The 19,379-nt window shown below is 43.8% G+C and overlaps 1 protein-coding gene across 3 annotated transcripts in view; it reads right to left on the minus strand.

The window, feature by feature from the left end:
- The window catches only part of FOXJ2 (forkhead box J2), a 33,418-nt gene extending 16,684 nt beyond the window's left edge, over positions 1-16,734 (minus strand). Inside the window, exons 1-2 of one of the 3 annotated variants that reach the window (XM_040574736.1) lie at positions 16,568-16,734; positions 14,739-14,861 (exon numbers count right to left, since the gene is read on the minus strand). The gene's annotated coding sequence lies outside the window, so the exon portion shown is untranslated. Of the gene's footprint in view, positions 1-14,738; positions 16,276-16,567 lie in introns of those variants that run through there. The other 2 variants (XM_040574743.1, XM_040574732.1) reach the window with 2 other exon arrangements.
- Between the last annotated feature and the right edge of the window lie 2,645 nt (positions 16,735-19,379).

Consider the following 19,379-nt stretch of genomic DNA (forward strand, 5'->3'; position numbering starts at 1 on the left):
AAATAAAATTTTGAAGGGCTGCAAGTTCTGCATCTTTCATTTTGGAAATTAATCTCTGTAGAGAATTAGATGATACCACCCCATAGCTTGCTAATACATACAAAAGTTAAATGCCTAAAGACATGCACACGCTTTTGTACATGCTCATGTAACAGATTAACTACATGCCTACATATGAGAGAGAACAGACTAGCATGAGCACGCACTGCTTAGGAAAGATTCACCAGTCAACACCCCCCACACAAGTCCATCACTCATCTGAGCAGATCAGATGTGAAAGGGAGACACACAAATAGATATTCATTCATTAGAATATCTGAGTACTCATGCAGAGTATGATATAATACTCTGGTAGAGTGTTATAGACACTCATTCTAAAAATAGGTATTTTACAATAACACAGTATGGACGCACCCAGCATTTTGACACAGAAGCTCCCCATTCTTCCCCCACAACCACATGCATTACACAGAATCACAGAATGGTTAGGGCTGGAAGGGACCTCTGGAGGCCATCTGGTCCAACACCACTGCTCAAGCAGGGACACCCAGAGCACACTGCCCAGGACCACGTCCAGGTGGCCTTTGAAGATCTCCAAGGAGGGAGACTCCACCACCTCTTTGGGCAACCTATTCCAGTGCTCCATCACCTGCACAGTGGCAAAGTGTTTCCTGATGTTTAGAGGGAACTTCCTGTGTTTCAGTTTGTGCTCACTGCCTCATATCCTGGCACTGGGCACCACTGAAAAGAGCCTGGCTCCACCTTCTTTGCACCCTTCCATCAGGTATTTATAGACGTTGCTAAGATTCCCCTGAGCCACCTCTTCTCCGCGCTGAACAGTCACAGGCTTCCCAGTCTCTCCTCTTAGGAGAGGTGCTCAGTCCCTTGATCATCTTGGTAGCCCTCTGTTGGACTCTTTCTAGTATTCACATGTTTCTCTTGTTTTGGGAAGCCCAGAACTGGACACAGTGCTCCAGGTGTGGCCTCACCAGTGCTGGGTAGAGGGGAAGGACCACCTCTCTTGACCTGCTGGTGGTACTTGGCCTAATGTTGGTACTGCTGGTTGGTACTCTTGGCCTAATGCAGCCAAGAAAGCCATTAGCCTTCTTAGCAGCACTGACATATGGTTGACTCATACTCAACTTGGTGTCTACCAGGATTCCTAGGTCCTTTTCAGCAGAGACGCTTTCCATCTGAGTGGCCCCCAGTATGTACTGGTGCCTGGGGTTGTTCCTCCCTAGATGGAGGACTTTGCAATTTTCATTGTTGAACTTCATGAGATTCTTGTCAGCCCACCTCTCCAACCTGTCAAGATCCCTCTGGATGGCGGTGCAGCCCTCTGGTGAGTCAACCACTCCCCCCAGTTTTGTGTCATCACCACCTCACCCAGATCATTAATTAAAATGTTAAACAAGACTGCACCCAGCATTGCCTTCTGGGGTTCATTGGCAGCTGCTGGTCTCCAAACGGACTTTGCACCACTGACCACTACCTTCAAGGTCCAGCCATTTGGCCAGTTTTTGACCCACCTCACGCTTCTGCACTGATGTGCTCTCACAATACAGAAGAATGCAAAAAGTCTACACTCCCAACATGTTCCTACACACTAAACCTTTCATTTTCACGCACATTTTCATGTGCACACGACACCTTTCAGGCCTCGGCCACCTACACAGCACACCAACAAAACCCAGCCCTCAACCTCCACAAGCAGCTGCTCCAGCACACGGGGCTGAGAAAACACCTCCTAATGGCACAGCTAACGTTACCACTCATGCTCCAACGCGTGTATGGATTGAAAAGTAAAATTGCACCACTACAGTATCTGTAGTGGGTGGAAACATTTTTCTGCCTGTGGAGGAAAGGAAAAGCCCAACTGCTACTACCTTATCTATCTACTCATCTGCCACAGTATCACAGATGACAGCGATGACTACTTGCTCTGCAGCTAAGTGATCAGAGCTGCAAAAGGCTTTACATTATGTAGCCTGCTAAAGTTATTGCTTATTGGACATAGATCAGTTCAACCAAGAAGAGCCAATCTCAAGCATTTTTAAAAAACAGAAAGCAGCATTATTCCTTTCCAAATCATACAAGGGTAAAGCAACAATATATTTTTATACAGCTTTGGGCACACGGACAAAGACTGCTGAGACTGCTGACATCGAACTGAAACACAGCTAGACTTGCATGGTAACTCTGCTTGGACAGCCCTCACTAAAAAGTATTATTTTGATCAACTTGGGAGGAAACAAACATGAACTAATGTCAGATGAAGGTTGAATTTTCTAAGTGTGCCTCATATAAATTTCAATTTTTCACAATGCGATCAGAGAACACATCTTATCATATGCATTAAACAATTAAGAAATATCAGTTGTGCTAACAATACAAATCAAAAGTAAAATAGTTACAAGTTACAGCTAACACTCCTTTTTTTTAAAAGACAAACACATACCAAGAAAATGAAGTTACTAAAGCCTATAACAGATTGAGATACCAAAATGAAAGGAAAAAGAAATTAAGAAACAACAGAAAATACTGCAGTTTTCACAGAGATTCAGATTTGCCCAGCTTATGTCAGCAGAGCATTTAGCTCTACTTCATTGGCTATGAAGTAAAATGCAAAGTTGATATGCAACATACCAACCATCAAATATACAAGCATTACTGTATTTGAGTAAAACATTTGTCAGGGAGGCAAGCAAGATTAGGATTGGGTCCCATTACTTTCACACTAAGAATCTGACTTTTTTTTTTTTTTCCATTCCCTGGTTTATAAAACACTTTAACAAGAAAACAAAATCCTTAAACATTAAATATCTATATAATTAAATATATATGTATATAAATATATGTATGCATATGCACTAATCAACCCGTATTGAAACAATTACCTCTCAGTAAAATACAGCAGCTCTTTAAGAATACATACGCTAGACAGTAATTCTGAACAGAAAGACTTTTAGACAGACAACAATCACCTGTGATATTTCAAAGCAGTGGAATAAGATTGTTTTTCCAAGCTTAAACCTTAACATATTACCGGAATTATAAATCTGTATCCTGGCAATAAAGGATCTATAATATTCATGCACAGTCAAACCCTCAGGTAAGGTAGCAATTCCAGAACAATGTTGATACAAAAATAATTTGGTGTAATTTGTTACTAAATTACTATAACAATAGTACTTGCTATAATTTGTGCTGCATATTTTCATTCATCTGATCTGAGCCGTACACCAGCTTGACACTACTTAATGGTACAGTATAACACCACTACAGCCAAACTTCAGCAGCTGATGGTTCTTTCATCTTTCCCGTCCCAGTTCATTGCCTGACAATTCTTCTTTCAAACTCCTGTTTTATAATCCCACTCAAAGAGAGGGGAAAAAAAAAAGTGACTAACAAACATACTGAATTAGAATCAAGGGTGTTTAAACAAAATCCTACCATATTAGCAAGACGGATTTAACTTCAAAGAAATAAAAAGAAAGTTAACGACCAGAATTCATAATCTCCCATTTTGCACGTACAGAAGTAAATGTTATCAGTTTATATATTTGGTTCACTTTAAAAAACAGCTGTAAGGTAGCCAGTCATAACCACCATCAACAGCTGGAAATTGACTGCACGGTCTTCATTCCTCAAGTACTAACTAGTTCCAGTACAACACCAAGTCAAGACAGATCAGAGATACAAAAACGACAGCCAAGCACCAACTCAGACCTACAGTTAAATACACAAGAATCTGTCTGATTCGTAAGGAAAACGTATTAAAGAAAATCCTAGCACAGAATACCTGTTAATAACCATTAATTCCCTTGGGACTAGTAACACTTCACTGCAGTGTTCCAGGAAAGCTACTGCCTTACTTTGAGTATCTGCAGCTAACAAATTGAACCTCAGGCTGAAATCGTCAGCCAGCTTTCTGTCTATCAGGTTGTACTATACCTGCTGCTGGACTGAAGAAATCTGTACTTTGCCTACCCTGCTGTTTTGCAAATGCTTGTTCTCAGCCAGTCAGCCCTTACCTTGTACCACTACTACTTATGTATCAGGAACTGAAGAAATGTATGAAAAGTGAGGAACAACACTCTGAGGGGCATACTGTACGCAATCAATTAACATTTATAACCTCAAATATTCTCTAAGGCAGGGCCCAAAGGCTGTCCATTCAGCAGAGAGTGAAGCAATGAATGAAACTACACTGTACACAGCCTATAGCTATATTAGCATATATAGCATATATATATGCATATATATATATAGCATATAATAGCATATTCTACAATAAATCTGTAGTTTTACTTTCTAAATTTACTTGCATTGTTGCTTTATTTTTCTTCCTCCTGCTATTCTAATCCAATGAAACACTGCTGGTGAAACACTCAAAGGAGACTCAACCTAATTTTCTCAACATAAACTTTGAGAAGGAAGATACACAAAACAGACTACCAAGTAGTGAGATACATTGCTGCAGAACACCTGTAAAAATAAGATCACTTCTATTTAGGTGCCTGAAGCACAGATCCAGTGCTGACAGTATCCATCTAACATAGTCCGACATAAACCTCACTTCTGGGGTATTTAGCAAACAAATAAACATCATCATGGAAAAAAAAAAAAAGAAAAGAACAACTTGACCACTGAAACAGAAAGGTGAGCAGGATGCCAATACACTAAACTGCCTCAGAAACTAAGGAAGAAAGTAACACATGAGAATGCATGAGAAAATAGCTTCTACTTTGACAAAAAAAATTTGATGTACTTTATTAAGGTTATCAAGGAGCTGGAGATTACCAAGGGGCTGGAGCACCTCTTCTATGAAGACAGGCTGAGGGAGTTGGGGTTGTTCAGCCTGGAGAAGAGAAGGCTCCGGGGAGAACTTATAGCGACCTTCCAGTACCTAAAGGGGGCCTGCAGGAGAGCTGGGGAGGGACTCTGTCAGGGGGTGTAGTGATAGGACAAGGGGGAATGGCTTTAAGCTAAAAGAGGGGAGATTTAGATTAGATATAAGGAAGAAATTCTTCACTCAGAGGGTGGTGAGGCCCTGGCACAGGCTGCCCAGGGAAGCTGTGGATGCCCCATCCCTGGAAGTGTTTAAGGCCAGGCTGGATGGGGCTTTGGGCAACCTGATCTGGTGGGAGGTGTCCCTGCCCAGGGCAGGGGGGTTGGACCTGGATGGTCTTTAGGGTCTCTTCCAACCCAAATCATTCTATAGTTGTTCATAAATGAAACTGAACCTGGAAGGACTGGCAGGGGTTGTGTTGTTGTAGGAGGTTGTATTTTTGCAGGCAAAAATACAGGGGTTGTATTTTTGCAGGCAAAAATAAAAGCATTGCAGTTAGAAAGTACACTTCTGTTTGCAGTACCATATAAAAGGAGGAAAAGCAGTCCCTGTGGCAAAGAGGTAACAGTAATCATCATATCCTAGAACCACCCTTCCCTTCTTTGGGAGCAGTATCACCAGCACAAAAAATAAACTAATACAATAATTAAACTAATAAGCTAATATTTTATTCCCAATAAATTACTGGACTGGAGGTGTGGTAATAGAGTATACACAGTTCACACTAGTCATGAACTACGAAGGAAAAAAAAAAAGAAGACTTCAACCGAAGGAAGTTACTATCATCTAAAAGCACACAGCTATATGAACATGAACTGTCATACTCTGTGCCTGTCCATGTCACAGTTATCTGACTCAATGCCCCCCTACTCAAAACTATTTAGTGTGCAAGACTGAATGGCTTTGAATGTTCAGTGCTTTTTCATGTAAAAGATTACAGGTAATACAATAATTAGGACATCCTGAACTGAAAATTTGCTAAAAGTTCCAACACAATACGCTAAGATGGTGCTGAAACATCAGCATCAGAGGAAAATGAAAACTTTTGGATCATGTATAGCTCACTATAAATCACTGAACTAGTTGCGTTGTTACAATTATATTGTTTTATACCTATGGTTTTCCTTTAACAAACAGAAATCTCAACAACATAAGGTTCATACTAACTCTGAGAGAAGGGAATAAAAATAAAAAAAAAATGTTTTCATAATAGCTACCCATTAAATGAATGTCAAAACAGTACAATTTTTTGAAATAAGACCTTTTTATTTTATTTTATTTTTTTTTTTTGAAAGATGCATGCGCAAGGAATGATTTTATATTTTGAATCTATTGAATGAACAGCCCTGACTGTGAATGTAGTCTTGGCACAACTGAAGCAAGAAGATTTGTAGCGACTTTAAAGTTACCAAGACCCACACGCTAGAAGTGCATAAGGATCCAATTCCTAAAGTTATTATGTATTAGCTTTGTACAAAACTGGCAGAAAGATACAGTTTACAAAACTTGACCTGCATATTTAAACTTATCAACAGATAGCATTACAGCCAACATCCAAAATATCACGTCAAGGGAAACAGTGTCTTTACAGGCATAAAAGGGTAGGATCAAACAGTTTGATCCAAATTTTAATAGTAAGACCAACTAGTCAAAAGACTTTTGTCATTTGCTATATAAACATGCCGTAGAAATGCAGAGAAACACTCAGCAAACATTGCAGAAACCCCTCAGTCAGTCTGAAAATGTGTTCAAAGTTAAGATTAGTGTGTTTATTTATGGTGCTGTGCAAGTGAGAGTGGGGAATATGTAACACCTGTTAAAAGAAACAGCAAATGATATTGAGAATAGTGGCATGCTTAAAATACTTCTGAGCTAAAAGTTACTTTATTTGTAGTAAGACCATCATAAAAGATTTATTCTAATAATAAGCCCAAAGTCCCATTATTAAAAAAAAAAGTAAAAAGCAAACCGAGTAAATTTGAAGCAGCACAATGAAAATACATCACCACAGCAGAAGGATCTCTACAGCATCCCCCCACCTTCAGAACCACTACGCAACATCTTACCATTGGAAATAGGAGCACAATTCTAAACACATGCCAAGAAGGCAGGAGAAATCTTTGGCATTAACTTTACGAATATTAACAGAACAATTAGTCCTACACAGAAAAAGGTATTGGGTATTGTTTTTGGAAATAGTTTAAATTTATGAGCACATATCTGGAACGAAGGTTTCCCTTGGAAACCCAGAAGCCTGAGGTAGTCAAACCATATTTAAGAGAAGGTATTTTCCCCCAGCTTCATGGAAGCACCTAGTTTGAAAAGAAGGATTTCAATTTTAGCTGCCTATCAGAATCATATCCCGTAGTAAAGCTTCAGTACAGGATATGCAAACGCTGATATGACACACAGATTGTCTCTGAAATTAGAGACAATCAGAAGTAGATCAGCATGCAAAGTATCTTGTTCAGAAGATCTTCCCATCATTGCAAAGACAGCTAGAAAAACCCAGGTTAAAAAAATGCAACATGCACTTGTAAATAAAAAAATGTATTCTTATTCACATTAAAAAATGGATCTGTCAGTAAAAAATGAAAATCTGACTGCAAGTGGCCAGAACCTGTTCGCCAAAAGCTGAACCACTGAAAAAGACATTAGTCCATACGAATTCTGCAATAGCTGCTGAAACAAGCCACAACCCATTCTGACCCTCTTGAGAAAATGGGTATCAAGCACCAACTTTGTATTGAATTTATAGAGAATAAGGAAACTGGTATCAAGTACAGATTAGTGGAATACCACCTGGCACAGTAAATGCTCCCAGAGTTGGGATTACCAAAGCACTGCAGAAAAACTTGTTAAAGAAGAGTTTGGAAGGAAAGTACAGATGAAATTTAAGTTGTAGATTGATCAGATGAATCATGTAACACTGTGTAAAGTTCACAAATTAGGTCTCAAGCACAACTTTAAACATAATTCTTTTTCACTTTTTTGTTAGCTGTTAATTTGAACTAATGTGATCGAACAGTCTTCCAGGAGACATCTGACAGCCTCCAGCCAGGTGCACAACTTTTAAAGATTTATAGCAAGTGTGAAAGTCAAAAGGATTCCACATACCACAGGGGAAGGGATGTACACCCATTAACCGTTTCTGCTAGCTTAAAGTGCTATTAATGCTACTTGGCATTCTGCATCCTACCTACAAAGTGCTACTTTCTGTGTGTCATCCTCAAACTAAACCTCCTGTTCAGCCTGTTACAGATACATAAAGAAGCCGTGTTCTTCCACATGCACGCTTACCACAGTTACTACCTTGCTATTCTGAATAAATGTTTTCTGCTCTAACTCTGACCTTCCCAGTCTCCGAGATGTGTCTTTGCTTATGACTATCTTTATTTACTTTTGTAATCAGTCCTGTTCACAGAAGCAGCCTGGGAGAGGAGGACAAACGTAATAACCCAGCTACATCTGAGTATCAGTAAGGCCTTTTGAATAATTTTCAAATATGTAAATAAGTAACCTCCAGTTTGTCTTGCCTCTATTGGCTGGCAATTTTCTTGTATGTATCAAGGTATGAGTCAGCTGAGGAAGAATGTGAAGGGATGATCACGCAAGAAATGGAAAAGCACAATGTCATGCCTGTGTTGCTGGAGAGCAAAGGACAATACAATAAAAGTCAGAAACAGATAGGGGAGAAACATAAATGTGGAGGCCCCTCAGAGGAGGTACGAGAAGCTGTGACCTTACGTGGTGCATGATAGCCAGTGGACAGAACTGAGGGGGAGGAGAGGTGGCAACGTTTTGATTAAAAATACCAGGAGGTTTGCTTCAGCAACTGTCTTTTTGACAAGACTCAGGGAAAGTAAGAGAGTTGTCAGAGGCCAGGAAGAAGAGATAGCAGTAACTGAGATGGTAAGCAAAACAGAAAGAATAAGGGTTACCCAAAGAGGTAACTAAGAAAGAAGCAGCAGATTAAGGCCATGAAATTGGAGGATGAGGTCTTATATTTTAAGTGTAAAAAGAATAGTGCGATTCGGAGAAAACCATGTCCAACTACAGTCCAACTGTGGAAGATTGCAACAGAGGAAAGCAGGAAACAAAGGGAAATCTCAAGGGAGATTTCTGGAGTTTCATCCTGATCTCAGCAATTTTAAACTATCAGCAAATCATTAAAAAAAAAAAAAGACATTAAGGTGGTATGCTGAGATGCATAATGTAATATTACTGGCATGAAGAAAGTGGAAAAAAAGCCAGGAGAGCATGCCAGAAGTGGGTCTGTGTGTCTAACTTATGAAAAAATAAATGGAGGAAGGTAAATGGCCTAGTACAGAAGTAACTGAATAAATAACTAGAACAGCAGGAGGGAAACCAGGAAAATACAGACACAAAAGTCAAGGGAGGACAAGATTTCAAGACTGGGCATGATCAAGTGTCAAAAACAGCAGGGAAGCCAAGAAGGATGAAGATGGAATACTGGAATACAGACCCTGAGACCTGGCCAAGAAAAGGTCATTAGAGATCTTAGAAGGAGACTCTCCAAGGGAGTCAGAATATCTATACTTAAGTCAACTTTAAAAACAATTCTAGGCTGCAGACATGGTACAGGATCTGTCACCCTTCAGTTTTGGCTTTGTGGGTCCTTCCATGAAACAAAAATGAACAGGGGCATCACGCTTTCACTGCTTCTCGATGCCAAGAAAAGCAGCATACAGAGGCTTTGAGTTCAATTTCACATCACAATTAAGGTAATCAACAGGAAGAAGAACACCAATAACAACACCCAGCCTTTATAAAGTGTTTCTCATCCTCATACTTTGGAACCCTTATGAAGGAACGATACCCTCTTCCAGTATAAATAGGAAGCTGTGCAAAGAGAAGCACACAGCGCAAGGTCAGCCAGCAGAGGAGTAGCAGAGCCATGCAGAGAACACAAGTCTCCCACACCAGTTTTCTTCCTTGAAACTTTGTCTGCTTTGTTCAGGTAGAGATAAATGGAATTTCAGAGGCAATTAATAGTTTGTCCATTTTTGTCTGCAAGTTACTGATGGGGAGGGAGTTGGTTTTTTTTTACTTAATATTTTTTGGGGGGGAAACTGAGAATTCAGAAACTTTGCTCCTTTTTTAACTTATGACAACAAAAAGTTCAGATTCCTTCCCAGTTATTCAGATTTGAACTTTTAACAGTATGTATATATTTCTCATAATCAGCCACAGCCTTTACACAGCAAAGAGCATAAACAAAATTTGAATTGCTAATGTAAAAAAGAAAAAGCAAATACTTCTTCCTCAAGGTATAAAAGCTCTCACTCCTCATCTCTCCCTCATTACTCAGTCTCTGTTATACATTAGAAAGGCCAAACAAAAACACACATTCCTTTATTTGTTGACTTCACATCAAGCAAACCGACCAGCTTAGAAAGATCAGATCAGAAACGAGGTACTGGGCCTTGCACAAATTGTTCACACCAATTCAAAACCAAGATCCTGAGGTGCTGGGAGCAACCAGAGATTGTAATGCAAGGTGTTTTTTTTTTTTATTCTAACCGAATAAAACCTAGCTAGCTATTCCTGAAGAAAGGAAGGGGACAGTCAGGAAAGGAACATGGGAAACAAAGTACCATTCCCCAGCTTTGTTGACCTAGACATTTTCAGATGAACAAAGTTTCATTTATTTTATATTTGTATAAAAAGATGCTTCCTGATACAAACTCTGACCAAAAAAAAAAAAAGGAAAACTTCATCCGCAAGCATGTAATCTAACAAAAGCCAAAAAGATTGATATGCAGGTGCATAAATAATAAGATCTGTGAAACGGGTTAAGAAAGGACTCCTGATAGTAAAGAAACTTTAAAAGGGCATATGGAATGCTTGCTCTTTGAAGAGACAAGAAGCGTTTTAGGCTTCTAGGACCACAAGAGAGAATGACAAATGGACAGTAAGGAAAATGAGATGCAAAGAGCAGTACAGAGAGAACTGGGAGGAGTACTGGGGTGTAGGAGGAAGTGAAAGTAAAGTAGGTGGGGTGGAAACACGCTGGGCCTTAAAGGTGCAGGAGAAGAACCTGACTATGACATGAAGATAGGAAGCCAGGGATGGGATTCAGAAAACAGTTGACAAGGTCAGCAACTAGCAGAACCTGTGTCTTCTACCTTTAAGGCACCGACTCAAAGGTTAGTATTGGGATGGGGTTTAGGATGGAGCAGGTCAAAGACTGAAGGATAAAACAACTGCCTAGTCCAAATATTGGCAAAGCACCATAGGTCACAACTGTAAACGGGTCCTACACTCTGTTGTGAGGTCTCTGAATTCCGAAACATTCCCAGAATTTCGCACGTTCCTTTTCAAATGTAAAATGAAAATTTTGCAGTTCATGAATTGTGAAAATGTACTGCAGCATGCTTGCCCTCTCTCAGTAACATACACTCACAGGCTGCCTTTAAGCACGGAAAAACTAAGGGCAGAGTAAAAGTACGCTACGGATTTTTACGTTCATCATATATACCTCAGAAGGAGGACACATCAATAGCGCAATAGGTAGCAAGTATCAATATTAAACCCTACAAAGATGATAAGCATTTTGCAGTTGAACACGAATGGGATATTCTTGCTAAAATAACAAGTACAGCAGCCAGCAAAACAGGGGTTCAAATGCTTTTCTTTAGGCTTCAGAATTTACACATCTGGAGAATTCAGACATTTTGGAAATAACAATTTTAGGCTGTCCGTCAATCTGGATGCTACCCTCATTTTCAAAGTTGTCTTCCGGAAGTGCTAGAAACATTTTTTAATTATTATTTAATTAAAGTTTCAATTCCGAAGCATCACATGGCAACAGTTTCTGCAAATGAAGTACCACAGAACACAGAGGGTTCTGTTTTCAAGTCATTGGTTACAATCCCAAAGTTGGGAAAAGCAAATGGAAAAATGAGTCCAAAAGCATTTCATCTTCTGGTTGCTAATGACAGAGATGTAATTCCTGTCTGACAGCTGTGTAAAATGAGATAATCATCTCAGCCCTGCTCTTGAGCGACAGCTGTCCATATCACAGTTGCCATTAGCCATACTTCCTTTCTGACACTTGAAGGGCCAAAGATCCAGACTGTGATGCAGACCGAATCTCCCACTACACAAAGGTCAGCTGAAATTTACAGGAGGACGTAGTAAGCAAAGATACCAGTACCTCTGGGAAAAGAAAAGACCTTCTTGGGAGACATAAGCATTCAGATGTATTTTTATTGAAAAAAAATAAGTACTACTGTAGTCACAACCACATCTTGGACTGGGAAATGATATCCAAACTCCTTAAAAATCATTTATTCTGTTTCATTTGAAGTTGTCTGACTCTTTATTCTACCCCAGACGCTTGCCTACAGAACCAAAACCAGATTTCAAGATAAAATCCAAGGAACTTACAGAACATATACTGAAACACTCATATAAACTCCTAACCTTTCAGTAATTTAATCCTTTTGACATAACCCTCCAGACCTTCTCATTGCATTTTACCTTAGGGCTTGACATACACTCAAGTTCTCAGATGAGAGTGGAGCACACGCAGGGCAGAATCACACCGCTTCAACTTTAAAAGTCAACTTTTGGAATGATGAATGACCAAATCTAAATCTACAAATCCATACGCATGCATCTAAGTGTCTCTGTACACTGAAGACTTCATTGCTTCTGTTAAGTCAACTCTACATTCCTGGACACTTAGGAGAATTAGGCTATTTACTCAGGTACCTAAATGTGGTTTCAGAAGTCTAATTTTAGGTGTTCATGTTTAATATTCTTAATGTAAACTCTTAAAGACATAGTACTTTCATTCAAATGCGCCTATAAAGTACCTTGCACTTTTTATGAAGGTAATACTCTCCATTTTTCTTTCATGGATACTTCTGTATAAAATAAATGATGCAAAACAGCTGCAGTATTCCACCTCAGAGAAAGCTGCATTTTAGTCTGTGATAAACGTTTGATGTAAATACCAGCATCACCACTGAAAATCTATGCTCCCAAAAAAATTACTCCCTACCTTGATTTTATCAGTATGTCCTGGCTTTTGTATAGTTGTATTTTAGACTACAAGATCTTTGGAGCAGAGATTGTCTTAATTTTTTGTGTCTGAGTCAGCACCGACTGCACTGTCAGCAATTAACAAATAAATAGCGAGCAATTACACTACAGCATAAGAGTTTCAGCCCTGGATGTCTGTCACAAGAAAAAGCTCTGATACAAACTAAAAAAAAAATCATAATAACCAAGGGAAATATATACAAATACATAAATATACACACATAAAAATAATCATTGTAGGAAAGCAAAATTGTGTAAGGCTGGCATATATATTCTGTAAAGTGCCCTGGCATCCATCAGAGCCAAAAGCACTTGAAAAATGTCAAGTCATTACTGTGAGGATGGGGGTAGATGAGAAGGTAAATTAACCTCTAAAGCATGAAAAGTTAGCTACCCCCTTGAATTTAACCTCTAGAGCATGAAAAGTCAGTTACCCCTTGACTGTACAAAGGACAAAATGCCTCAGTTATCTCTTCTCTTGCGCTAGATAACACTGTACTCAAAACAGGCTGATTGCATAACTGTAGGGCAACAGGTAGGAGGGCATCTAACAGTACTCTCTGAATATACATCACTTCTTGATTCAGTCTCCCCTTAGCAAGAAGCACCTTCTCGAGCTAAGGATAACTGTCAAAATTCTCTGCAGAAATGGGGAATCGTTTTGGAGGACCCTGGAGGCATCCCCTGTCTGTTCTTACTGGCCACGTTCTTTCTTCAGGGTCTCCCTGTTCACTGTTCTCTGAAACGCATACTGCAAGGCTTCCTGTCCTGGTCAAGGGCCCTTTGATCTTGGATTTCCTCACTGCTGTCTCAATGGAGAACACAAACAGGAGTATCTCAGGTGAGATACCCTTAGGTTTGATTCTTCTGCTACAGGAATCTGCTTTGACTTCATTTGAAATGAAGTCTCCCTTGGACTCGATTTCTCAGGAAATCACGTTAGTGTCAGAATACTCATCTGAGGCTGGAAATTAACCGTCTCGTCTACAGAAAGCAGACAGCTTGGCTCACAACGGCACCAGCGTTACCATTCACGTGAGCACAGTGTAAAACACACATGAAGACTGGTAGCAACAGAACGGCTTCTTCTGACTTTCAGAGCAGGTTCCGCTAGCATTACCATGATTTTCATTCCTAGGCCCCTAAGCACAACAGAACCCACTCTCAAGGGCACTCGTACCAGCATTCACTCCACAGCCCTGAGGTGCAGCAGGACACGCGTCTCTGGGTACTAGCACCGGGATCTGTACGTTCGGATCCCAAGCACAGGAAGGTCTGCATCCCACGATGATTTTATTCCCACCGTTATTTGCATAGGAGGACACACAAGGAGAACAACTGCCATTCCAGCCCCATGGATGCATGCTTGGGCACTAGCACTACAAATCTCCGTCTGTATCTCCTCAATGCTTTTTGGCCAGTATTATTATCCTTCTCAATGACCCCTGAATGGAAGAAATTCACTCCACACCAGAGATGATGACGGCTGAGCCTAGGAATAATACACCAGAGCAATAAAATAGAAGGGAGAGGACAGCGAGGTTTCTTACAATTAATTAGGGTTAAGGTCTCCAATAAACTAAATAGCGAGGAAAAGAATCAGATCAATTACACACAGTGTACAAGATCGCTAAATGACAGAGATGGAGAAAGACTGCCATAAGAAGGTTTGGAAAAGGTTCAGAAACAAAAGGAGAGAAGGAAGATTAAAAGGAAAGTAGATACGGTGAGAGAAGAGACGTGGAAAACAAAGATAGAAGGCAAAAGAGAAGGACAGATAGGAATAGGGAGGTGATATAATGCGGTCACTCACTCTGACTGGAAGATTCTTCTGGAGGGAGGTGGATTATCTTCAGTGCTGGTTTCTGGGGTGCTGCTCTTCACACTTCTCTGAGACCCATCCTCAGAATGTTGCTGTCAGTTATTCCAAGAGCTTCTTCAAGAAATATTTCGAGGGCGTGGGGATTGCAGATTAAATCAGAATCTTGAGTATTATAACAATCTGCCTGGGACTGTCACCCCGCTAAAACTGCTGGTTTTATCTCTGGATGGAGATCCTCTCTCCCTTTTGGCAGCTGAACACTAAAGGGGTGTTCCCCTGGGAGACAGCCTTTTCTTCTCCTTGCCGTCTGTCAGATTGGGAAAATTTATCTCAAATAATCTCCCTACCTGGAAGTCTCTTCTCTTTCCTGTAGGTGCACCTTGTCCTTAGGGGTGGCGGGACCACTTTCTGTGAAATAATTCTTGCTAATTCTGCGGATATTATCAGAGATCTCTGTCTCTTTCCCTGCAATCGGGAGGTGTGTCGTCTCTCCTTGCAGAGAATACTTGGAGAAAACCCTCTTGGGGTTAGGGAATGAGGGATCTTCCTTGGGATGAAGGAGGATCAGGTCAGTATTGCAAATTGCCTTTATCTCCAGTGGCTAACAGCAACTGGAAAAGAAGAGTATCTAAATTTGCCTGTGCTTTCTCTCCCTTGTTTTGCTTTCTCTGCCGTCTACCAAGCAGATATAAATAATTAAAATTACTAAATAAGCATCTGGGGCTTCTGCTTATTTCTGTTTTGGGAACTGCCTCCCTTAGGCACACGGGGTTTCTTCTGTGGAGGCTCCCTGCTCTGGGAAAGAGCTGGTTAAGGGCTGTCTCCCCTGCTCGGGGGAGGAATTTCCTCACCCGGGAGATATGCAGCAGGGGGTGAGGAGGTGCTAAGGGTTATTCCTGCGACCCTCAGAAGCCGGGGGGCTGAGGATGCCTCTCCCCTAAATAAGCATGGAAGTTGCTCCAGGAGGCTCTTTCCCACCGCCTCTCGACAGCTTTCTGGGGCTCGATGCCGGACCCTCTGCCCGCCCCCGGCTGGTTAGCGGGCTCGGGGGCGAGCGCGAAGCCCCCCGCGGGCGGCTGGCGGGGTCGGAAGGGGTCTGCGGGCGGTGGGTCCACCCTCGGCCGGCGGGCGAGGCGGGGGGGGGGGGGGGGGCGGGGGCCGGCCGGGGGGCCCCCCGCCGGCGCGGGGCTCCCTAGCGGGCTGCGTCCCTCCCGGCGGCGGGGCGGCTCTCCGTGCCCCCGGCAGGCCGCGGGGGTCCCCCCACCCCAGCCGTCCGGAGCTCCGTGCCCCGGCTTCCCCCCAGGCCCCAGCTCCTCTCGCCCGGGCCCGGCTACCGCGGGAGGCCGCGGCGGCCCGCGGGGCTGAGCGGCCGCCTCCTCCGCCGCCGTCTGCCGGGCCTCGGCTGTCGCTCCCGGGGGCTCCCCGGGCTCCGGTGCCGGGGCGGGGAGGGGGGGGGGGGTGAGAGGGGGGGGCCGGCCGGGCGGCGCTGAGTCCCTCCAGGCCCCACCGCTCCCGCGGCTGCTGCTCCTGGCTGCGGCTCCGCTGCAGGCCCCGGCTCCTCCCCGGCCGCCGCTCCGCCTCCTCCGGCTCCCCCCGGCCGCGGCCGCCCCCGCCTCCGCGGGTTAAGGAGGCGCCGGCAGGCGGGGGACGCGGGCCCACGCCCGGGGGGCGCAGCGGGGAGAGCGGCCGGGGAGGCCCGAGGGCGAGCCCGGCAGCAGGCGCACCGCCCCCCCCCACCCCCCCCGGCCTGGCACCGCTCCCAAATGGCTGCCAGCCCCTCTGCCTGCAGCCCCCTGCCCGGCACGGCAGGGCGCTCCTACCTGTCGTGTCACCGCTGTGCCGTGCTCCTACCCTCCCAGCCCCAGTTCAAGATCTCCGTCCCTGCTAATCTTCCTTCACGCCATGCGTTTGTCCATAACCTATCGCAGCAACGTCCCCAAATCTTACGAGGCGTTCCCTCCGTAGTCCTACAGCTGTCCCCCCTAACACGTTATAATCAGCCGAATCAGTACAGAGATCCCTGTGAGTTACATACCGTGTTGTCTCACTTCCACCCAGTTGGCTGAAAATTGTGAGTCTCGTGTTGGTATGCTGCAAGGCTGGTTTTGGAGACATGGACTGTCCATGATGTCAGAACATGAAAGGGGACTGCCCAGTGAAGTGAATTAGATAACAGATCAAATACTCCAAAACGTGCATGGGAGAAGGAAGAGCCAGTGTGTGAGATCCTCCTGAATGTGAGGCCAGTGCTGTAGGCTGACCGCTACTGCATGGAAATCTGAAATGCACAAACGTGTAATAGCCACGGGTTCCCTGCCAGTCATCTGGAGGACTCCCTGTCTTTGATAATCTCTTCTTTCCACGGCTAGCTTTATATTTGCATCCCTCCAAGCAGTACCACTGCTATGGAACTTGGAGCTTAGGACGTGAAATACACTGGGGGGGGGAAATACATTTATTTTCTGAGTAAATTTCTTATTTTTTTCTTCTGTGAACTGTAATAAGAAAACTGTTCTGATGGCTCAGCAGCTGTTGTAAGAATTGCTACTTTTTCAGGGCTTAGTTTTTTCTTGTATCTACCAGAGACTCATTCCTTCAACAGGTCAAAATCTGTGCCAAACTCCCATGCCTTCATTTCAGGAAGTACCAAGAATTAACACTTGATGTCCACTCTCTCAGCAAGTTTGTGCCCTCTTCTCCCAAACCAAACCTTTGTTCTGCTTCTATGCCAGCAGCTCTGGCGGGAGCACTTTTCCCTGCGCTATTATCTACTCTTCTCTCTGTCAAGGATGATTCCCTGTCCCTTTACACATATTATTTTCTCATTACATATCCTGTTACGGTGTTCGCATTCATTACCAAGGGCCAACATCCATGTCTTCGCCCTCACCTGTGCAGGCCATGACAGAGCTCTGTCCCATTCTCGTTGTTCCCCAATCTTGCTCCAGTTCTGGGTAAGCACCTCGGCTCCTACTCCCTTGGCTTTCTGCCTCTCCTTAGGATTTCTCTTTGGGGTGCATGGTCTTTGTTCCTCCCTGCTATTCCCACACCAAGTCCTCCAGTCCCCCTCTTGTTAGGATTTGTGTCCATGTTGTGCATGGGCTCATCACTCTGCTGAGACATGACAGGAGCATCATTATGCTGGGAGGAACCAGTGAGTGGTATCTGCACATTGTTTGATTTACAGCCAACTGCAGAAGCGTTGGAAAACTGCAGTTGGACTCAACATGTTTCAGGTATCCCATGTGTATTCCCCATTTATTTTTCCTGTGTGTGTCCACTGTCTTCTCCCACAAGTTAACGTCTGAAATATTCTCTGTTTTTTATAGACAAAAATGATCTGATGTAGTTGACTCACTCTGCTACATGAAAGGACATAAATATAAAAATGCTATTAAATACAAAAAGGGGCTTTGAGAGGCAGCTATGTGTTGCAGAAATACATAGAAGATAATGGATCGTGACCCCATTGTCACATTTAGTATTCTGAGAACAGAATGACCCATCCCAAAGCCTCTGCAAGCTATGTACAAGATAGGGGATAGCAGATGGGGACATGAAAAAAGAGTAAACTAGTCATCATGCAACTTATTTTTACATTACATTCAATGTATTTCATCCTTCTCCCATTTTTTCAAGATGCCACTGGTTTTGTACATGACTGAGTTGTCAATGTTTATTTAGGCAAAGCTACGAATTTTGACAGATGGGTAGGGGGCAGTCGGGGCTTCTGGTATCCAGGAAGGTGTAGGAGGTGGCTTTGTTTTTTGGCAGTTAGGACACCGAAACTCGTGGCATTTGGGAAGGAATTCTTCCACATCCTGACTAAAGGTTTGTTCCTTCCGCGTGTGACAAGCACACATCTCAGCAACCTAGCATGATGTACAGGTAGCCTGACATATTTTTCCCTCAAATTTACTTTTTTTTTTTCTTCCAAAACCACATCTTTATTTCTTACCCAGGAAAATATCTGATGTGTCTCTATTTATGTACGTATACGTAAGTTTATTTTTCTTGCCAGTGTCACGGGCCCTGAACCATTTCTTGTAGCGCCGTATAAAAATACTTTTGAGTACTTTTTGAGTACTAACGTGTAGTGACGCCCAGGACGATTAAGAGCCGAGACCGGGGGGCTTAAAGCAGGGCGTTTTAAACACGTGCCTAGGATCCTCGGCTGCTAAAGACGCCGCGCACCCTGCACTCCGAGCAGTGCCCAGCGGCCCCGCTGGGCGCCCAGCACCCAGGCGCGCGTTTATCCCTTCGCACGCAGACGCCGCGGCTCCAGCAGCCGCGCCCCCGTGTGACGGGCTCTCACCGCCCGCTTCGCAGCAGCGGCAGGCGGCCCGCGCAGCAGCCCCGCTCTCCTCCCGCGTCCCCTCCCTTGAGGCTCGGCTCCGCCCCCGGCCCCCACCTGGGCCTGCCCCTCCGCGGCGCCACCTTAAGAGCGCGCGGAGCCCCCGCTGGCAGCGCCCGGCGGCCCCGCCCCGCCCCGTGCTGGGGCCCGCCCGGGAACGTGCGCTGCGGATGCGGCTCTGGGCCCGGCCCGGCCCGGCCGCCTCAGGGGCTGAGGGGAGAGTCGGGGGCGCGCGGCGCGCGCCCCGCCCCGCCCCGCCCCGCCCCTCGCGCGCGCCC

The sequence above is a fragment of the Cygnus olor genome, chromosome 1, assembly GCF_009769625.2.
Source record: "Cygnus olor isolate bCygOlo1 chromosome 1, bCygOlo1.pri.v2, whole genome shotgun sequence".
Taxonomy (NCBI): domain Eukaryota; kingdom Metazoa; phylum Chordata; class Aves; order Anseriformes; family Anatidae; genus Cygnus; species Cygnus olor.